This window comes from Bos taurus, chromosome 10, assembly GCF_002263795.3.
Source record: "Bos taurus isolate L1 Dominette 01449 registration number 42190680 breed Hereford chromosome 10, ARS-UCD2.0, whole genome shotgun sequence".
Lineage (NCBI taxonomy): Eukaryota > Metazoa > Chordata > Mammalia > Artiodactyla > Bovidae > Bos > Bos taurus.
In genome coordinates, this window is record NC_037337.1 from 37015995 (window position 1) to 37031108 (window position 15114).

At 41.1% G+C, this 15114-nt stretch overlaps 1 protein-coding gene and 1 non-coding gene across 4 annotated transcripts in view; one reads left to right on the forward strand and one right to left on the reverse strand.

The window, feature by feature from the left end:
- The first annotated feature begins 3372 nt into the window (after positions 1-3372).
- Positions 3373-15114, forward strand: part of MGA (MAX dimerization protein MGA) — a 148831-nt gene continuing 137089 nt past the window's right edge. For 2 of the 3 annotated variants that reach the window (XM_024997621.2, XM_059890463.1), the window contains exon 1: positions 3373-3711. The gene's annotated coding sequence lies outside the window, so the exon portion shown is untranslated. The remainder of the gene's footprint in view (positions 3712-15114) is intronic. The other variant, XM_024997622.2, reaches the window with a different exon arrangement.
- LOC112448654 (U6 spliceosomal RNA) lies at positions 7432-7538 on the reverse strand. The gene has a single exon (XR_003037028.1). It is a non-coding gene; the product is annotated as a U6 spliceosomal RNA (small nuclear RNA).

Here is a 15114-nt window from a genome sequence, read left to right on the forward strand (position 1 = left end):
GGAGGAGAAGGGGACGACAGAGGATGAGATGGCTGGATGGCATCACTGACTCGATAGACATGAGTTTGAGCAAGCTCCAGGAATTGGTGATGGACAGGGAAGCCTGGTGTGCTGCAGTCCATGGGGTCGCAAAGAGTCGGACACGACTGAGCGATTGAACTGAACTGAATGTTCCCAAATCTTACTGTCTGAAATCTACCTAAGTTATCTTTTGCTCTGATGCTGGGAGGGATTAGGGGCAGGAGAAGGGGACGACAGAGGATGAGATGGCTGGATGGCATCACTGACTCGATGGGCGTGAGTCTGAGTGAACTCCAGGAGTTGGTGATGGACAGGGACGCCTGGCGTGCTGCGATTCATGGGGTCGTAAAGAGTCGGACACGACTGAGTGACTGAACTGAACTGAACATATTCACTGCCAGTTGATTAGGTGTCTCTGCTCTATGCCATCCATATTATGGGACCAAGGCTGACAGAGTAACCACCAGTTGGAACACTGTTAGCAGCTGTGGCAGAAGAAAAGAGAAAATGGCTGAATTGCATGCCGGCCTTTAAAGCTTCTTCCCAGAAGTGATACATGTCACTTTCACGCATATTTCATTACCAAAGCAAGTCATGTAGTCATTCCTAACTTTATAGGAGCAAGGAAAATCAATTATATCATGTTCCTGGAAGTTGGGAGAAGCAGAAATATTTGAGGATAGTATAACTGTGAACAACTACTTCCAAGATCACCATTAATACTCTTCAGCACTCAGTAAAGTATCTGTCCCAAACTTCAATAAACAGATACATTAAAAAATCATTTCACTCAACCTTACTAAGAGTATTCACTGTGTAGGACATTATAAACCTTTTATTAGTGTATTGTAGAACAATATAGATGACAAGTTTTGTATTCTAAAATCAACTTTAACATGCTATTATCATTATAATGAAATAACTTGTATTTGTAGGGTCTCACAGAGATAAGGTTTGAACTAATGCTGTAATAGTGGGAGAAGTTGAAAATAGGGATTTACCTTAAAATACAAAGTTTCAACGTTTGAAGCCATAGAACTTTGTGACTAATTGAAAGTGACAAATAGATGAAAAAGATCAGTTAAGGGTAGGAAGCTTTCCTAGACTGGGAGGCTTATTGAAATGGTGGTGTTATTGCCCTTTTAAGGGAATGCAGTAGTAGCAGGTGTGTGATGCAAAGAGACAATGAGTTTGATTTTTGGAACACTGAATTTCCGATGTCTACAGGAGGCTCTGCCCTTGCTAACCGTCCCTTGCTAGGAATGGATAAGAGCAGGAGAGGATAATGAACTGCTGGAAGGAGACCGGGAAAGGAGAGTCTAAAACATTGTGTTATATAAGTGAAGGGAAGAATGAGTTTTGCGGATGTGTTTACTCTGAGGTATTTAAATGTAAGCAATTTTTAACCTTCATCAAGTGCAGGAACAAGTGCCCCCTATACCCTCTAGCCATCTCTGTATTATTAATATCATTATTTTACTTCAATAATGTCTACAGTTTAGCATCTTAAATGACAGGTTAAGAGGAAAAAAAGCCCCTTGAAATGAAGGTGGGAGATAATGTAACAGTTTGTACCAACAGATGGGCACCAGGCACCAAGGAATCTAAAAAAGATCTGCAGTGTAAGAATCTGTTGGTGTGCCTCTAGCACTGTCTAGGGGAGAAACAGAATACTGGAGGAAAAAGAATTCAAGAATATGCGGTATTGGACACAGGATGCTGGTTAAAACACAACCTTTACCACTAACTTGTATTCACAGCTATACAGTGCCTCCTATTCACCAAGGACTGTGACAGGTGTTCAAAATATTTTTATTTTGGAATCATCATGACAATCCAAAGGCTAAGTTTATTGGCCCCAAATTGAAGTTAAAGGAAGTGAGGATTAAAATGTTAAAAAAAAAAATCTGTTCAAGGTCAAAGTACAGAAAGTGGAGAATTGCAAGTTCACACAAATGGGTCTGATTTCAAGGCCAGGGCTCTTTCCACTATAGTCAATGACCCCAACCTAGTTGTGCGTCACAACTGCCTGGAGAAAACACAGAAACACATTTTTTAGTTTCCCACTCAAGACTGTCTCAGAAGGTGGTAAAATGGTAACCCACTCCAGTATTCTTGCCTGGGGAATCACATGGACGGAGGAGCCTGGTGGGCTATAGTCCACCGGGTTGCAAAGAGTCGGACATGACTGAGCGACTTCACTTCACTTACTTTTCTCTCAGGGTTGTTGTTCACATTAAATATAATAAAGTATACTGGACTGTTTGATTAACATCAAGTTTAACATTGATAGGCAATTAATTTAATAGTTTTAGTACATGTGATTGTCTAATTTCCTTTCTTTTGATTTCCTAGTCAGAACATAATCTTCTGATAAGTAATTAGGCTTATCAAGTAAGTGCTTTGAAACCAGAAAAGGGTGTGAAAACAATATATTTTGGCTTGATAACCGCATTATAAATTAACTCTTAATTTCTAGCTTATAAATCTGCATTCTTGAGTCTGAGCAGTGCTAGTCAAATTCCTCCAGTTTAATCATTCCTTTGTTAACCGAAAAAACAAAGTTTTGAAATCAGCAAAGCTGAAGAAGGGAGTTAGAGCAGAACAGATACGGATTGTTTTAATTGGGAGTAGAATATCAGTTTTTTGTTGTTGTATTTGTTCTGGAGGTCAGTTTCGTGAATATAGTACAAAATTAACTCATTTAAATGCAAGACCACCTTTTCTCATCTTAGTAGATGGTGTTTTTTTCGGCTTCAATACATCATAGCTAGATTAGGTTGAAACAGAAAATGTAGTAGGGCTACATCTCTGGCTCCTTTAAAATTCCTCCTGCTCCTCTCACCTCCACTTTCCCCAACAATAGCAGAACGTTTATCAAGAAAGGTCTGGTCTTCAGTCCCCAAAGACATTCTGAAGCATTATTTCTACTTGCTAGAGGGGTTTAAAATAAGTTGTATCTAAATTAGCATTCTTCCCCTCCCACTACCACGAACTTCTGATAGTTTGCTTGTAGGCAAATACTTTTTTCTTTTCAATATTCAAAAAGGCACTCAGCAGGAACTTACCAAATGCATTCTCCCTGGAAGAAAAGTTAAGCAGTTTCCCTAAAACCACACAGCCATCAAACAAGTGGGGGAAGGGAGACTGAAAGTGCCTGTTACACCCAGTCTCGCTCCCATAATTACCCAAACTGCCTGCATCCCCGCCGTAGGACAGGGTTTTCTACGGGACAAGAAAGGAAAACCAGGGAGGTGAGAGCCAGGAAATCGGGAGAGGTGCCTTTCCCGGCATGCTCTGCAGCACACCGAGGGGCGCCAGACATATCCCGGCGTGCATCGGGGAGCGCCCAAGGGCGATGGTTCCCGGCTCCTGGAGGGGCACGCGAAGTTAAAGCGGTAGGTGTGACCTTACTTAGTTTTGAGTCCCTGCTTTCTCGTTTCCACTTTAGGAATATAATCTCATGACGGCTGAAAAGGAGGTCTTCTAACTACCCTCCCTTTCCGCGTGCGAACGACTTTCGGCGCCGCTTCGAGAACGGTGCCAGGTGATTAGCGGTTAGGGGCGGGCCCGAGCTGATCACGTGATCAAACCTGGCCGCCAATGATTAGCCGGGTGTTCCAGCAGCGCGAGGATTCCCGGACCCGTGTGCGGAGCGGCTCGTGGGCCCGCTGCGGTCGGCCCTGGCAGGTACGCGCAGGCGCCCTGGTTGCCACGCGCCCCGTCTGTCCCCACGCGCCCAGCGGCGCTTACTTGGCGCGAGGTGTTAAGAGTCTGTCTGTTTTTCTGGGGCGGGGGGACAAGAAAAAGGTGGGGGGCAATGGCGTCACGTGGACGCCACAGCCAATCGCACTCGGAGGCGCACCCACAGCTCTCCCCGGCGCCCCGGGGTGCGACGTGTTCACTGAGGTTCGGCTCTCCCCTGCCGGTCCCACCACTCTTTCGAAGCGCGTGTGCAGCCTGTAAAGTCTGGCCGCGGGTTTTCGTGGCGTCCTGCTCCGCTGTGAGCACGGACGACAAGTTCTAGGCAAAATGGCTGCTGGAAAGAGTCGCCTAGTAGGGGGAGCGCTGGGGCCGCGTGAAGGTCACATGACGAGGTTGGCAGCGCGTGCTGCTGGCGCGGGGACGGGGGAGGGTGGAAGGGGAGAAGAGCGGCCAGTCATGTGCTCTCGACTGCGCCGTTCCTAGGTTTTCCAGCGCTTTTCCTATGGCCTGACTGGCTGTTTTTACTCCTCCCACCTCGAAGCGTGGCAAGCGTCGGTGAGAAGCTGTGTGGTGTGGTAGACCGAACAGGGTTCTGGGAATGAGGACACCTAGGGTGTAGGCCTTTGGCTGCTTTTGCAATTAGCAAGTCATGTTCCAGTCCTGGGGCTTCCCTGGTGGCTCAGCGGTGAAGAATCAGCCTGACAATGCAGGGGACGCAGGAGACGCGGGTTCGATCCCTTGGTCCGGAAGATCCCATAGAGGAGGAAATGGCAACCCACTCCAGTATTCTTGTCTGAAAAATTCCATGGACAGAGGAGCTTGGCAGGCTGCAGCCCACAGAATCGAACTGGGCTCAGCACGCTTTTACGTTGCCAGTCCTGGCCTCTGTTTACTCATCGTACAGCTCTGTATAGGAGGTTATTATTATTATTATTTTTAAAAGCCTGTAGAAGGTATATGACCTCTACCTCATCCCAATGTCATGCTGATAGCAAAACAATTAAAAACAATCATTGTGAGATAAGCCGGTCTCCCCATAGGAGAAAACCCACAATAGGCCCCCTCCCTCCATCCTTAAAGTGATGTGGGAAACTTGGTGGAGGTAGCTTGTTATAATATTCTGGACACGTCTGTCTGTAGTTAGCCGTAGCATATATACTCTGTACCTGGCCACTATCTCATTTGAAAAGTATTTTGTCTTAGACGTCTAGTCCCTCTGTGTTTTCTTGGAAAGAAATCAAGAGGGAAGTAGTATTGTCATAACTGTGGAGATAGGGAAACGAAAGGAGTTAGAGGGCATGTGCTAGTGCCCCAAAACTCTGACTGGAAAGAAGTGATCTTCTCCACTTGGTGGGCCGGTCTTTATAAAAATTTTGAGGCTTCCTACCACCAACCTTCGGTGTTTTTCATAGTTCTTGGCTCCTTGCGTCAGTTCTGCGTTTTACCAAGGGTCAAGGTTTTAGTGAAATGAAGCAGGCATAAGTTACGTGTTTTTCATATCACTACCTGTGCTTTATGGTACATTTGGTGTATCTTGAAGAGCCTTTTGAATTTTGTGGGCGCACAATCTGGAAAACATTTATTGAACAATCATGGTAATAGTTATCACTTTTGAACAATTACACTAGTAGTTAACATCTTCCTAGCTTAGTACTTTATATGTCTTAATTCACTTAGTTCTCATAACAAACCTGTGAGTTAAGTAACTACTATCTCCATTTAACCAACGAGGGAAATAGCAACAGAGCGATTAAGTAACTGGCACAAGGTCGTATGGCTGATAATTTACAATTCCAACCAGAATTCTTTTCAAAAACTTGACAAAATGAGTCTAAATTTCATTTGGAAGAATGAGCTTATAAGTTAAAAAATTTTTGAAAGAAGAAAATTAAGTGGGGACTTGTACTAGTGAATATACAAATAAAGCCATGGTAATCAAAACAATAAGTGGTAACTGGCATAGACAGCACTGGGTCAAAATAATCTAAAAATAGATAAGGCTAGTGTTATACAGGTGACATTTCATGTTGAGAAAGAATTTTGAAATTATGTTGAAACAATTGGCTAACCATTTGGAAAAAAAAGGAATCCTACCTTAAAATGTAAATAAAATCTGGGAGTTAGTTCAGTTGCTCAGTTGTGCCTGACTCTTTGCGACCCCATGGACTGCAGCATGTCCGGCTTCCCTGTCCATCACCAACTCCCACAGCTTACTCAAACTCATGTCCCTTGAGTCGGTGATGCCCTTTAACCATCTGCCATCCAAAATCTGGGGGAATTAAATATAAAATATGAAGTCAAAATTCCTGCTTTAAGGAAGAGAGAAACAGATGATGAAGAAGATGATTAATGAGACCCCAAATAACTTGAAGGAAAAGAACTGTTCAGTATTGGTTGGACTGCTGACATGAATTTTTAGCTGTTTTTTTTTTTTTAAAGGTAGCTGTGATACAAACCCCAGGACGCCCACCTACCCTGTCACCCAAATAGCCAAAGAATAGTTCGTGTAACATTCCACCTTATTCCATTTAGTCCCTCTTGGAAATCCACCACCAACCTTGGGCACTTCACCCCAACAAATTTGTAAAAGTTGTTAGGTTTTTGTGTAAGACTTGCTGTAGCGTGGATAGCTGTGATTGGTGAGTTAGCTGTCTGTGGCTGCTGGAGATTGTAACAGCCTTTTTTACTTTCTGTGCAACAAAGAAGCTTTGTAAATAAAATCTTAATATTTAAAGAAAAATTACTGGTTTAAAAAAACGGGTAAGCAGTTTTCTAATGTTCTCATAGGATGAGCTGTTCTAAGCATGATTGCAAAGGCAATTACGATTGATAGAATTCTTATTGATAGAATTATTATGTAAAACAGCCTCTAGTTGGCAACAATACCAGCAAGTTAAAAGACAACTTTACTCATTTAGTATTCATTTGACATATTTATTGAGTGTGTTTGATGTGCCAGGCAGTTTTCCAGGTGTAGGGGAACCAGTGATGACTAAATCCAGGCAAAATGTGGGGAAAAAAATTTTTGCAGTAGGTTGGACTCAGAAGGTTACTTTAGTATCTAACAGATTGTCAAAAAAAGACCTAACTAGATAGATGGCATGCATAGAGAAAAATAACCAATAAAGATAAAAATACAGTATTTTCTGCTTATAAACAACACAAAACAACTCCCCCTGCAGCAGATTGGCATATATGTGATAAAACAGTAGTATCTAGTATTGGCATAGGAGTGGGGAAATTGGCACACTCATACACTGTTGTTCATGGATATTTACTTTTGAACATCCTTTCTGGAGAATATTTTGGCCATACTTAATGAAAGCATGGGCATCCCAGGTGACTCAGTGGTAAAGAATCTACCTGCAGTGGAGGAGACACAGGAGAGTTGGGTTCGATCCCTGGATTGGGAAGAGCCCTTGGAGGAGGAAATAGCAACCCACTCCAGCATTCTTGCCGTGGACAGAGGAACCTGGTGGCTATACTCCATGGGGTTGCCAGTTGCAAAGAGTTGGTTACAACTGAGCGACTAAGCACACATTGAAGCATTAATAACCTATCACTCAGCTGCTCCTCTTCTTTATTAAGGCCCTAACTGGTAAGTTTGCAAAGATATTCGTTTAAGAGTTGTCTTTTTTTTTAATTAATTTTATTTTTAATTGAAGGATAATTGCTTAAAATATTGTGTTGGTTTCTGCCATGCATAAAAATATAGAACGCTTCATAAATTTGCATGTCATCCTTGTGTAGGGGCTATGCTAATCTTCTCTGCATCTTTCCAGTTTTAGTATATGTGCTGCTGAAGTGAGCACAATAGTTGTCTTAAACAGTAGCAAAAAAAACCCCAAGAAAAATGTAAATTTTAAATAATGGGTGTTTGGCTACGTAAATAAGATGCCCTCATAGAGGGTAATGTCTTGTAACTAGTAGGCATGATAGAGATTTCTAGTAATGACTTAGAAAGCACATCAAAGCACATTATATATATTGTTAAAGTGTAAAAAGCCAGTTTTAAAGTTATTTGTAGTGTGATCACATTTTTGTAGGAATATACCTCTATGTGTTCATTTACATAGAAATCTAAGATGGTTTATATAAAACATAAACTAATGGTGATTTTATTTGAATGATAGGATTTTTGGATGAATTTAACTTAAAAAAAACTTTTTATTTTTTGGAACAGTGGTAGATATATAGAAAAATTTCAAAGACAGTATGCTGCTGCTGCTGCTAAGTCACTTCAGTCGTGTCCGACTCTGTGTGACCCCCTAGACGGCAGCCCACCAGGCTCCCCTGTCCCTGGGATTCTCCAGGCAAGAACACTGGAGTGGGTTGCCATTTCCTTCTCCAATGCATGAAAGTGAAAAGTGAAAGTGAAGTTGCTCAGCCGTATCCGACCGTCAGTGACCCCAGGACTGCAGCCTTCCAGGCTCCTCTATCCATAGGATTTTCCAGGCACGAGTACCGGAGTGGGGTGCCATTGCCTTCTCTGCAAAGACAGTATAGAGAGTTTCTAAATTCCAAATGCCCAGTTTTCCCTATTGTTAATGTCTTATGTTTGTGTGGTGTATATATTATAATTAATGAACCAAGATACACAATTATAGAACTGCATAGTTTAATCAGATTTTTTTTTTAAGTTTTTATCTACTGTCTTTATTTCTATTCCAGAATTTCATCTAGGATATCATAAATAACTTTTTAAAAAATTTATTAATGGTTTGTTGGCTTCCCTGGGTAGCTCAGAGGTAAAGAATTGACCTGTAGTGTAGGAGATGCTGGCGACTTGGGATCGATTCCTGGGTTGGGAGGATCCCCTGGAGTAGAAAATGGCAATCCACTCCAATATTCTTGCTGGGAAAATCACATAGACAGGAGCCTAGCAGGCTATATGGTCACAGAGAGTCAGGCATGATTAAGTGACTGAACACATACACACACACACACACACACACACGCACATACAATGCTTTTTTGATAGGTGAAATTACAGGGAAGAAGGTGTGAAGGGGAAAAGAGAAGTGATGTAGGGAAAAAGTGAAAATGAACCTAAGGCATGTGTGACCCAGATGGCCATAGCTTTGTTCCAAACAAAGCTGGCTGCTTGTTCTTCCAAGTCATCTGCAGAGAGTTCATATGAAATTCTTGCCTCTCAGAACCTTCCATTATACAACCACGATACCTTTTAATCATGTCCTCTTAGGATCCTCTTGACTGTGCTAGTTTCTTGACTTTTCTTGTTTTGATGACCTTGACAGTTTTGAAGAGTACTGGTCAGATGTTCCTCAATTGGGATTTTATGTTTTTTCCATGATTAGATTGGGGTTAGAGTCAACATGACTTGTCACAATGTTGACCTTGATCACCTGCCTGTGAATTTGGTTTTTAAATGTTTTCTTTTTTGTAGTTTCTGTTTTTAGAAAATAATCTGTGTTCCTTGTTTTTGTTATAACAAAAAGTATTTGTAATAATATTCTGGACATGTCTGTCCATCTTTAGCAATAGCATTTGTAGTAGGCTGTACATTGATAAGCTGATAATACAGACAGCTGATAATAGAAATTAGAGTCAGAGAAAAAATAACGGGCCAAGTTGCTGGAAGGACTAATTATAGAAAGGAATTAAAGGCATTAGTATAGTATAGCTTGTTTTAACAGTCCTTAAACTGTTTTAGGAAGAACAGCCTGGTAACTGAATTATGCATAACAGGGTGAAAATATAAATAAGATAGATTAGGCCAATTAGGTAAATTCATTCAACAGCAAATATTAATGAACCATACTGTATGCCAGGTATTATATAGGTCTAGGGATTGAGCAGTGAAGAAGACAGTGTCTTAATTTTTTTTTTTAAGATTTTATTTGGCCATGCCACATGGAATTTGGGATAGGATCCCTGACCAGAATAGTTCCCTGACCAGGGAGACGAGGCACTGAACGTGTGCCTCTTGCAGTGGAAACTGGGCCACCAGGGAAATCCCAACAATCTTATTTATAATGGGAATTTATGTTTTAGTAGATAGACAACAAATTAATACATAATATGATTTCAGATATTGTCAAAGTGCTGTGAAGAAAATAGTACAAAAGAATAGAGCATGGTGGTGCTAGGCTTGGTGTTTCTTTTAGGTAGGTCATGCGGTAAGGATTCTCTGAGGTAGCATTTAAAGGTAAAGAAACCTGAATGATAAGGAATGAGCCATGCTAGCATGTGGAACTTTTCAAGCAGTGGGAGGGACTACTAGTGCAAAGATTCCGGGGCAAGAATCAGTTTGAGATTTTCCAGCAAGTGTAAGAAGGCTGGTGTGCTAGAGTTTGGAGATTGCTGCAGTATTAATTGGTGGCAGTGGTGGGGCAAGAATCAGTTTGAGATTTTCCAGGAAGTGTAAGAAGGCAGGTGTGCTAGAGTTTGGAGATTGCTGCAGTATTAATTGGTGGCAGTGGTGGTGGAAGTTTGGTAGTAGGAAATGATATTGAGAAGTTGGTGGGTCTCAGATGATATAGAGCCTTATAAACCAGAAGGGCTTTGGATTTTATTCTAAGTGTGGTGGGATCCATTGGACAAGTTTTATGAAGACAAATGGTACTATCTAATTTATGTTTTTACAAGATTGTTTTGACTACTGTAGAGGCAAGAGGGGCAGCAGGAGACCATTCAGGAAGTCACTGGAATGGTATGATGAAGTATGGTGGCTTTGGGTCAGGGAGGCAGTGATGGAAGCAGTGTGAGGGGAGGTCAGATTCAGAGTCTGTTTGGAAGGTGGAATTGATAGAATTTGCTGATAGATTAGTTGTGAGATGTGAGAGAGAGGGATCAGAGATGGATCCAAGGTTAGCTAAAGCAACTAGTATCACATACAGAGATGGAAAACTGGAAGGAGTTAATTAGTTTGGGGTTTAAACTGAACAATTTAGTTGGATATGTTGAATTTGAGATGTTCACTGGAAATCCTTCCTGGTGGTTCAACTGTAAAGAATCTGCCTGCAATGCGGGAGACCTGGGTTTGATCCCTGGGCTGAGAAGATCCCTTGGGAGAAGGGAATGGTTACCCACTCCAATATTCTTGCCTGGCGAATCCTATGGACAGGAGCCTGGTGGGCTACAGTCCATGGGGTCGCAAAGAGTTGTGAGTGACTAACACACATGCTGTCTATCCAGGAATAGGTAATTGATTGTTTAGTCTGGAGCCCAAAGTCAAAGTCATGGCTGTGAATATACATTTAGGATGTCATCAATACGTAGATGGTGTTTAAAAATCTGGGTCTGGTGAGGTCAGCCAGGGAAGTAGAGAAGAGGGCCAGTGACCGAGCCCTGAAGCTAAACTGAAAGCATAGACAGAGAAATAAGTAACCCTTAGATTGTTTTGTCGGAGAAGGCAATGGCACCCCACTCCAGTACTCTTGCCTGGAAAATCCCATGGACGGAGGAGCCTGGTGGCTGCCATCTATGGGGTCGCACAGAGTCGGACACGACTGAAGGGACTTAGCAGCAGATTGTTTTGCATCCGCATAAGCACAGTATTTACTGTGTCTGTATGGTACAATATTAAACAAAGCTTTTGAGATGATTGTAATGTAACTTAGGCTCTTCCTGATATATAAATTGATTCTTCGGGTTTTTGTCTTTGCCCTACTTAAAATTTCTATTTTCTCTCCATTACCTGGGGCCATAAACTCCAAATTTCATACTTTAGCATGCCAGACCTATCACTGTTGAACTCTGCCCTACCTTTCTGTCCTCTCTCCTCTTTATCATTCCCGTCATGTCCAACATGTTCTGCTTGTGTATAACCCTCTATTTGCCTGGTATACTCTTAATACTTCTCTGCCTGCTCTTTGCCTCAAACTCTTGCTCAGTCTTCTATGTGTAGCTTACATTTGCTTTGTAATTTCCCCAAATTTCCACAGATAAAAGTTTGCTCCTCAGTGCACAGTACTTCCTCAGCTCTGTTGTTGGTACTTTAATTTATAGCAGAATATAAAGTCAGTTGATACTGACTGGCTTTTTTTTTTTTTTGGTGGGTAAATAGTGTTTATTTTTATTGAAAAAAATTTTTTAAATTTTAATTGGAGACTAAGTATAATATTGTGGTGGTTTTTGCCATACATTCACATGAATCAGCCATGGGTGTACATGTGCTCCCCATCCTGACCCTTGATTGACTTTTTAAATTCGTTTGTTTCCCCAGTGTGTGGCATGTAGTAGATGCTCAAGCTAATGCTTGGAAGAAGTTTAGAAGTTTTGTTTTGGCAAAAGAGAGTAAACAACTAAAACTTTGTCTTACAGTACATGAACATATGGATCATTAGCTGAGATTTTTAGGATTTTTTTAATGGTGAGTTTTGGTTTTAATGATATTTATTGTGATGGAATTTAGCCAGTACAAAGTTTAATACTGTCAATTAGGAGCCTTAGTTCAGAGACATTTTTAGAGTGGTTTAATCTCTAGAGTTGAATAATGCTTATTCTTTGAAGGCAAGGTATTATAATAGATATCTTCTTTCATTTGCCCACTTTCACACCCACCTTCTCAGTAGTCAGGAATTCTGTTTTAGCATTACATGTGTACTTTGAGCTGTTTGCTAGAGGAAAAACCCAGTGTAATAAATCCAGTAGAATCAGCAGTACCCACCCCAGGAATGTCTTTAAACTATTGCATAGAGACAGACTTAATGGTGTGAATTGTAGGTGTGCATGTTTCAGTCTGTGAGCTCAAGTAGGGTTAATTATTCTGTCATTCAGTTGTAAGCATGTATTAAGCACCACCATATATGGGCACTGTATGGGGTGCTGTGGGGGATGCACAAAAGAAAAGTTCTGGTTCCTTGCACACAAATCCCTGACAATTTAGTCAAGGAATTGAAACATAACATTAAAAAGGAGTTTAATCTTAACAAGCAGTGTATCAGTAAGTGCAAAGTACTGTGTATAAATCAAAGACTTTGCATTTCTTAAGCCCATAATTATATTTGCAGAGATACATGGTCTTATCTTGCATCAGTTTCAACATTTTGACCTGACTTGCAAGCTCTGCATTTTTTCCTGTCTTTTAACATTTTTAGTTTCAAAAAGATATTATTGATTTGACTCTTTGATGTAATGAAAGCTCTATATGGGAAGAGTGCTCTGCCAATGCATTGCTTTCCAACATTTTATTCTTGCACGCCTCTAAAGCAAATAGGTAATTTGAAAAGGTAGAATGTTATTTAACCTTTGTAAGTGTGACATAGGCGTCCTTTTATAGTTTTGCTATATGGATAGGTTTCCTTAGACACATTTTCTCCTTCTGCCTAAGGCTGAAGGGGTGGGAGCAGCTGAGGGGGAGGGGAGAAGTGTATAGAACCTAGAGGAACAAATGTTGTGTGTGTACGAATATGAGTTTAAAAGTACTTATTTTTGGATTTGAATTATAAAAGCAGTTTTCTTCTCATTTGAGAAGATATGAAAAACATAGATAAGCACAAAAAAGGAAATAAAAATTTCAAATATGCTACCTACCACTGTTAAAGAATCTGCGTACCAATGCAGGAGGCACAGGTTTGATCGCTGGTCCAGAAAGATCCCCTGGAGAAGGAAATGGCAACCAACTCCAGTATCCTTGCCTGGAAAAACCCCACGGACAGAGGAGCCTGGTGGGCTACAGTCCATGGAGTTGCAAAGAGTGAGACAGCCTACCACTCACTGTTAACCGTACTGGTGTGCTTCTAGTCTTTTTTTTTTTTAAGTGGCAAGTTTTGTTTTTTAGTAAATAAAATACTTCAGCTACCTTTAGACATGAATAAATAACTGCCTTTACATAAGGTGAATCTAGGCAGATTACTCTCAGTGCAGTTCTTCAGTAGCTTCTCATAATAAATGGAATCAAGTGGAGACCAGTTCAGATTCTTTAGCCTAGCAGATACAGCCCTTTACCTTATTTATAGCTTTGGGCTTCCCTGGTGGCTCAGTTGGTAAAGAATCCGACTGAGCCACCTGCAGTGTGGGAGACCTGGGTTAGATCCCTGGGTTGGGAGGATCCCCTGGAGAAGGGCATGGCAACCCACTGCAGTATTCTTGCCTGAAGAAGCCTCATGAACAGAGGAGCCTGGCAGACTGCAGTCCATGGGGTTGTAGAGAGTCCGACATGCCTGAGTGACTAAGCACACCCACCTTGTAGGTTATCTCATTTACTGTCTGTCTCTCTCAGACACATCTGAGAGTTAAATTCATACTAGGTATTACTTTCAGGCCTCTAGACCAGGGGTTGGGAGACTTTTTCTGTAAAAGGCCAGATAATATTTTAAGTTTTTGGGGTCTTTTTTGTCAATAACTACTCACTTGTGCTGTGGTAGCATGAAGGCAGCTATTGACAATACGTAAGTGAACGATCATGGCTCTGTTCCAGGGAAACTTTAATTATGAACATTAAAATTTTTCATGTCATTAAAATTTGATTAATTTTTTTTCAACCATTAAAGAATGTAAAAACCATTCTTAGTCTGTGGGCTATATAAAAAAAGATGGCAGAACATGGCCTCTGGGGTTGTAGTTTTCCAGTTGCTGTTATAGACTACCGTGCTTGCTATACCTCTACCTCTATTCAGTGTTCCTTCCCCCCATTTTTTTTTCCTAGGAGGACAATCTTGTTCAGAACTCATCTTAGAAGTCAGAGTCTCAGGGAAGTTAGAGTTCTGCTGTTCAGACCTCCATCATTGTATTTATTTGACTATATTAAAAAATTGTAATGGAATATAAATACACTGTTTTAACTAGTGTAAGTATCCAGTTCTTTGGCACTAAGTATGTTCACGTTGTTGTGCAGTCATCATCACCATCCATCTCTGGGGTTTCATTTCTCCAGGCTGAAACTCTGTACCTATAAAATACTATTTAATTTACCGTTTTCCTCTCACCCTAGTCCCCAGCACACCATTCTGCTTTCTGTCTCTGAATTTGACTACTGCAAATAGCACACATACGTGAAATCATACAAAATATTAGGTTGGTACAAAAGTAATTGAGGTTTTGGACCGTGAATTTTAAATCATTATAACTAGGTTCAAACACATCTTTATTAATCAAAATAGGAACCATTACAATCAACACATTTTTGCCAACGAGAAATAAGTTCATTTATTCCTGTAGCGTAAAAATCCATGCTTCGGGATTTGATAATCTCTTGGAAAACATTTTCTCCCTCCTGCTGGATGTAGAAGCATTTTCCCTGCAAAGGGCTGTATAGATGCTTGAAGAAGTGTAGTTGATTGGTGAGAGGGCAGGTGAATGTGGCAGAGGAGGCAAAACTTGGTAGCCCAGTTCATTCAACTTTTGAAGCATTGGTCGTGCCATGTATGGTCATACGTTGTCATGGAGAAGAATTGGGCCCGTTCTGTTGACCAGTGCTGGCTG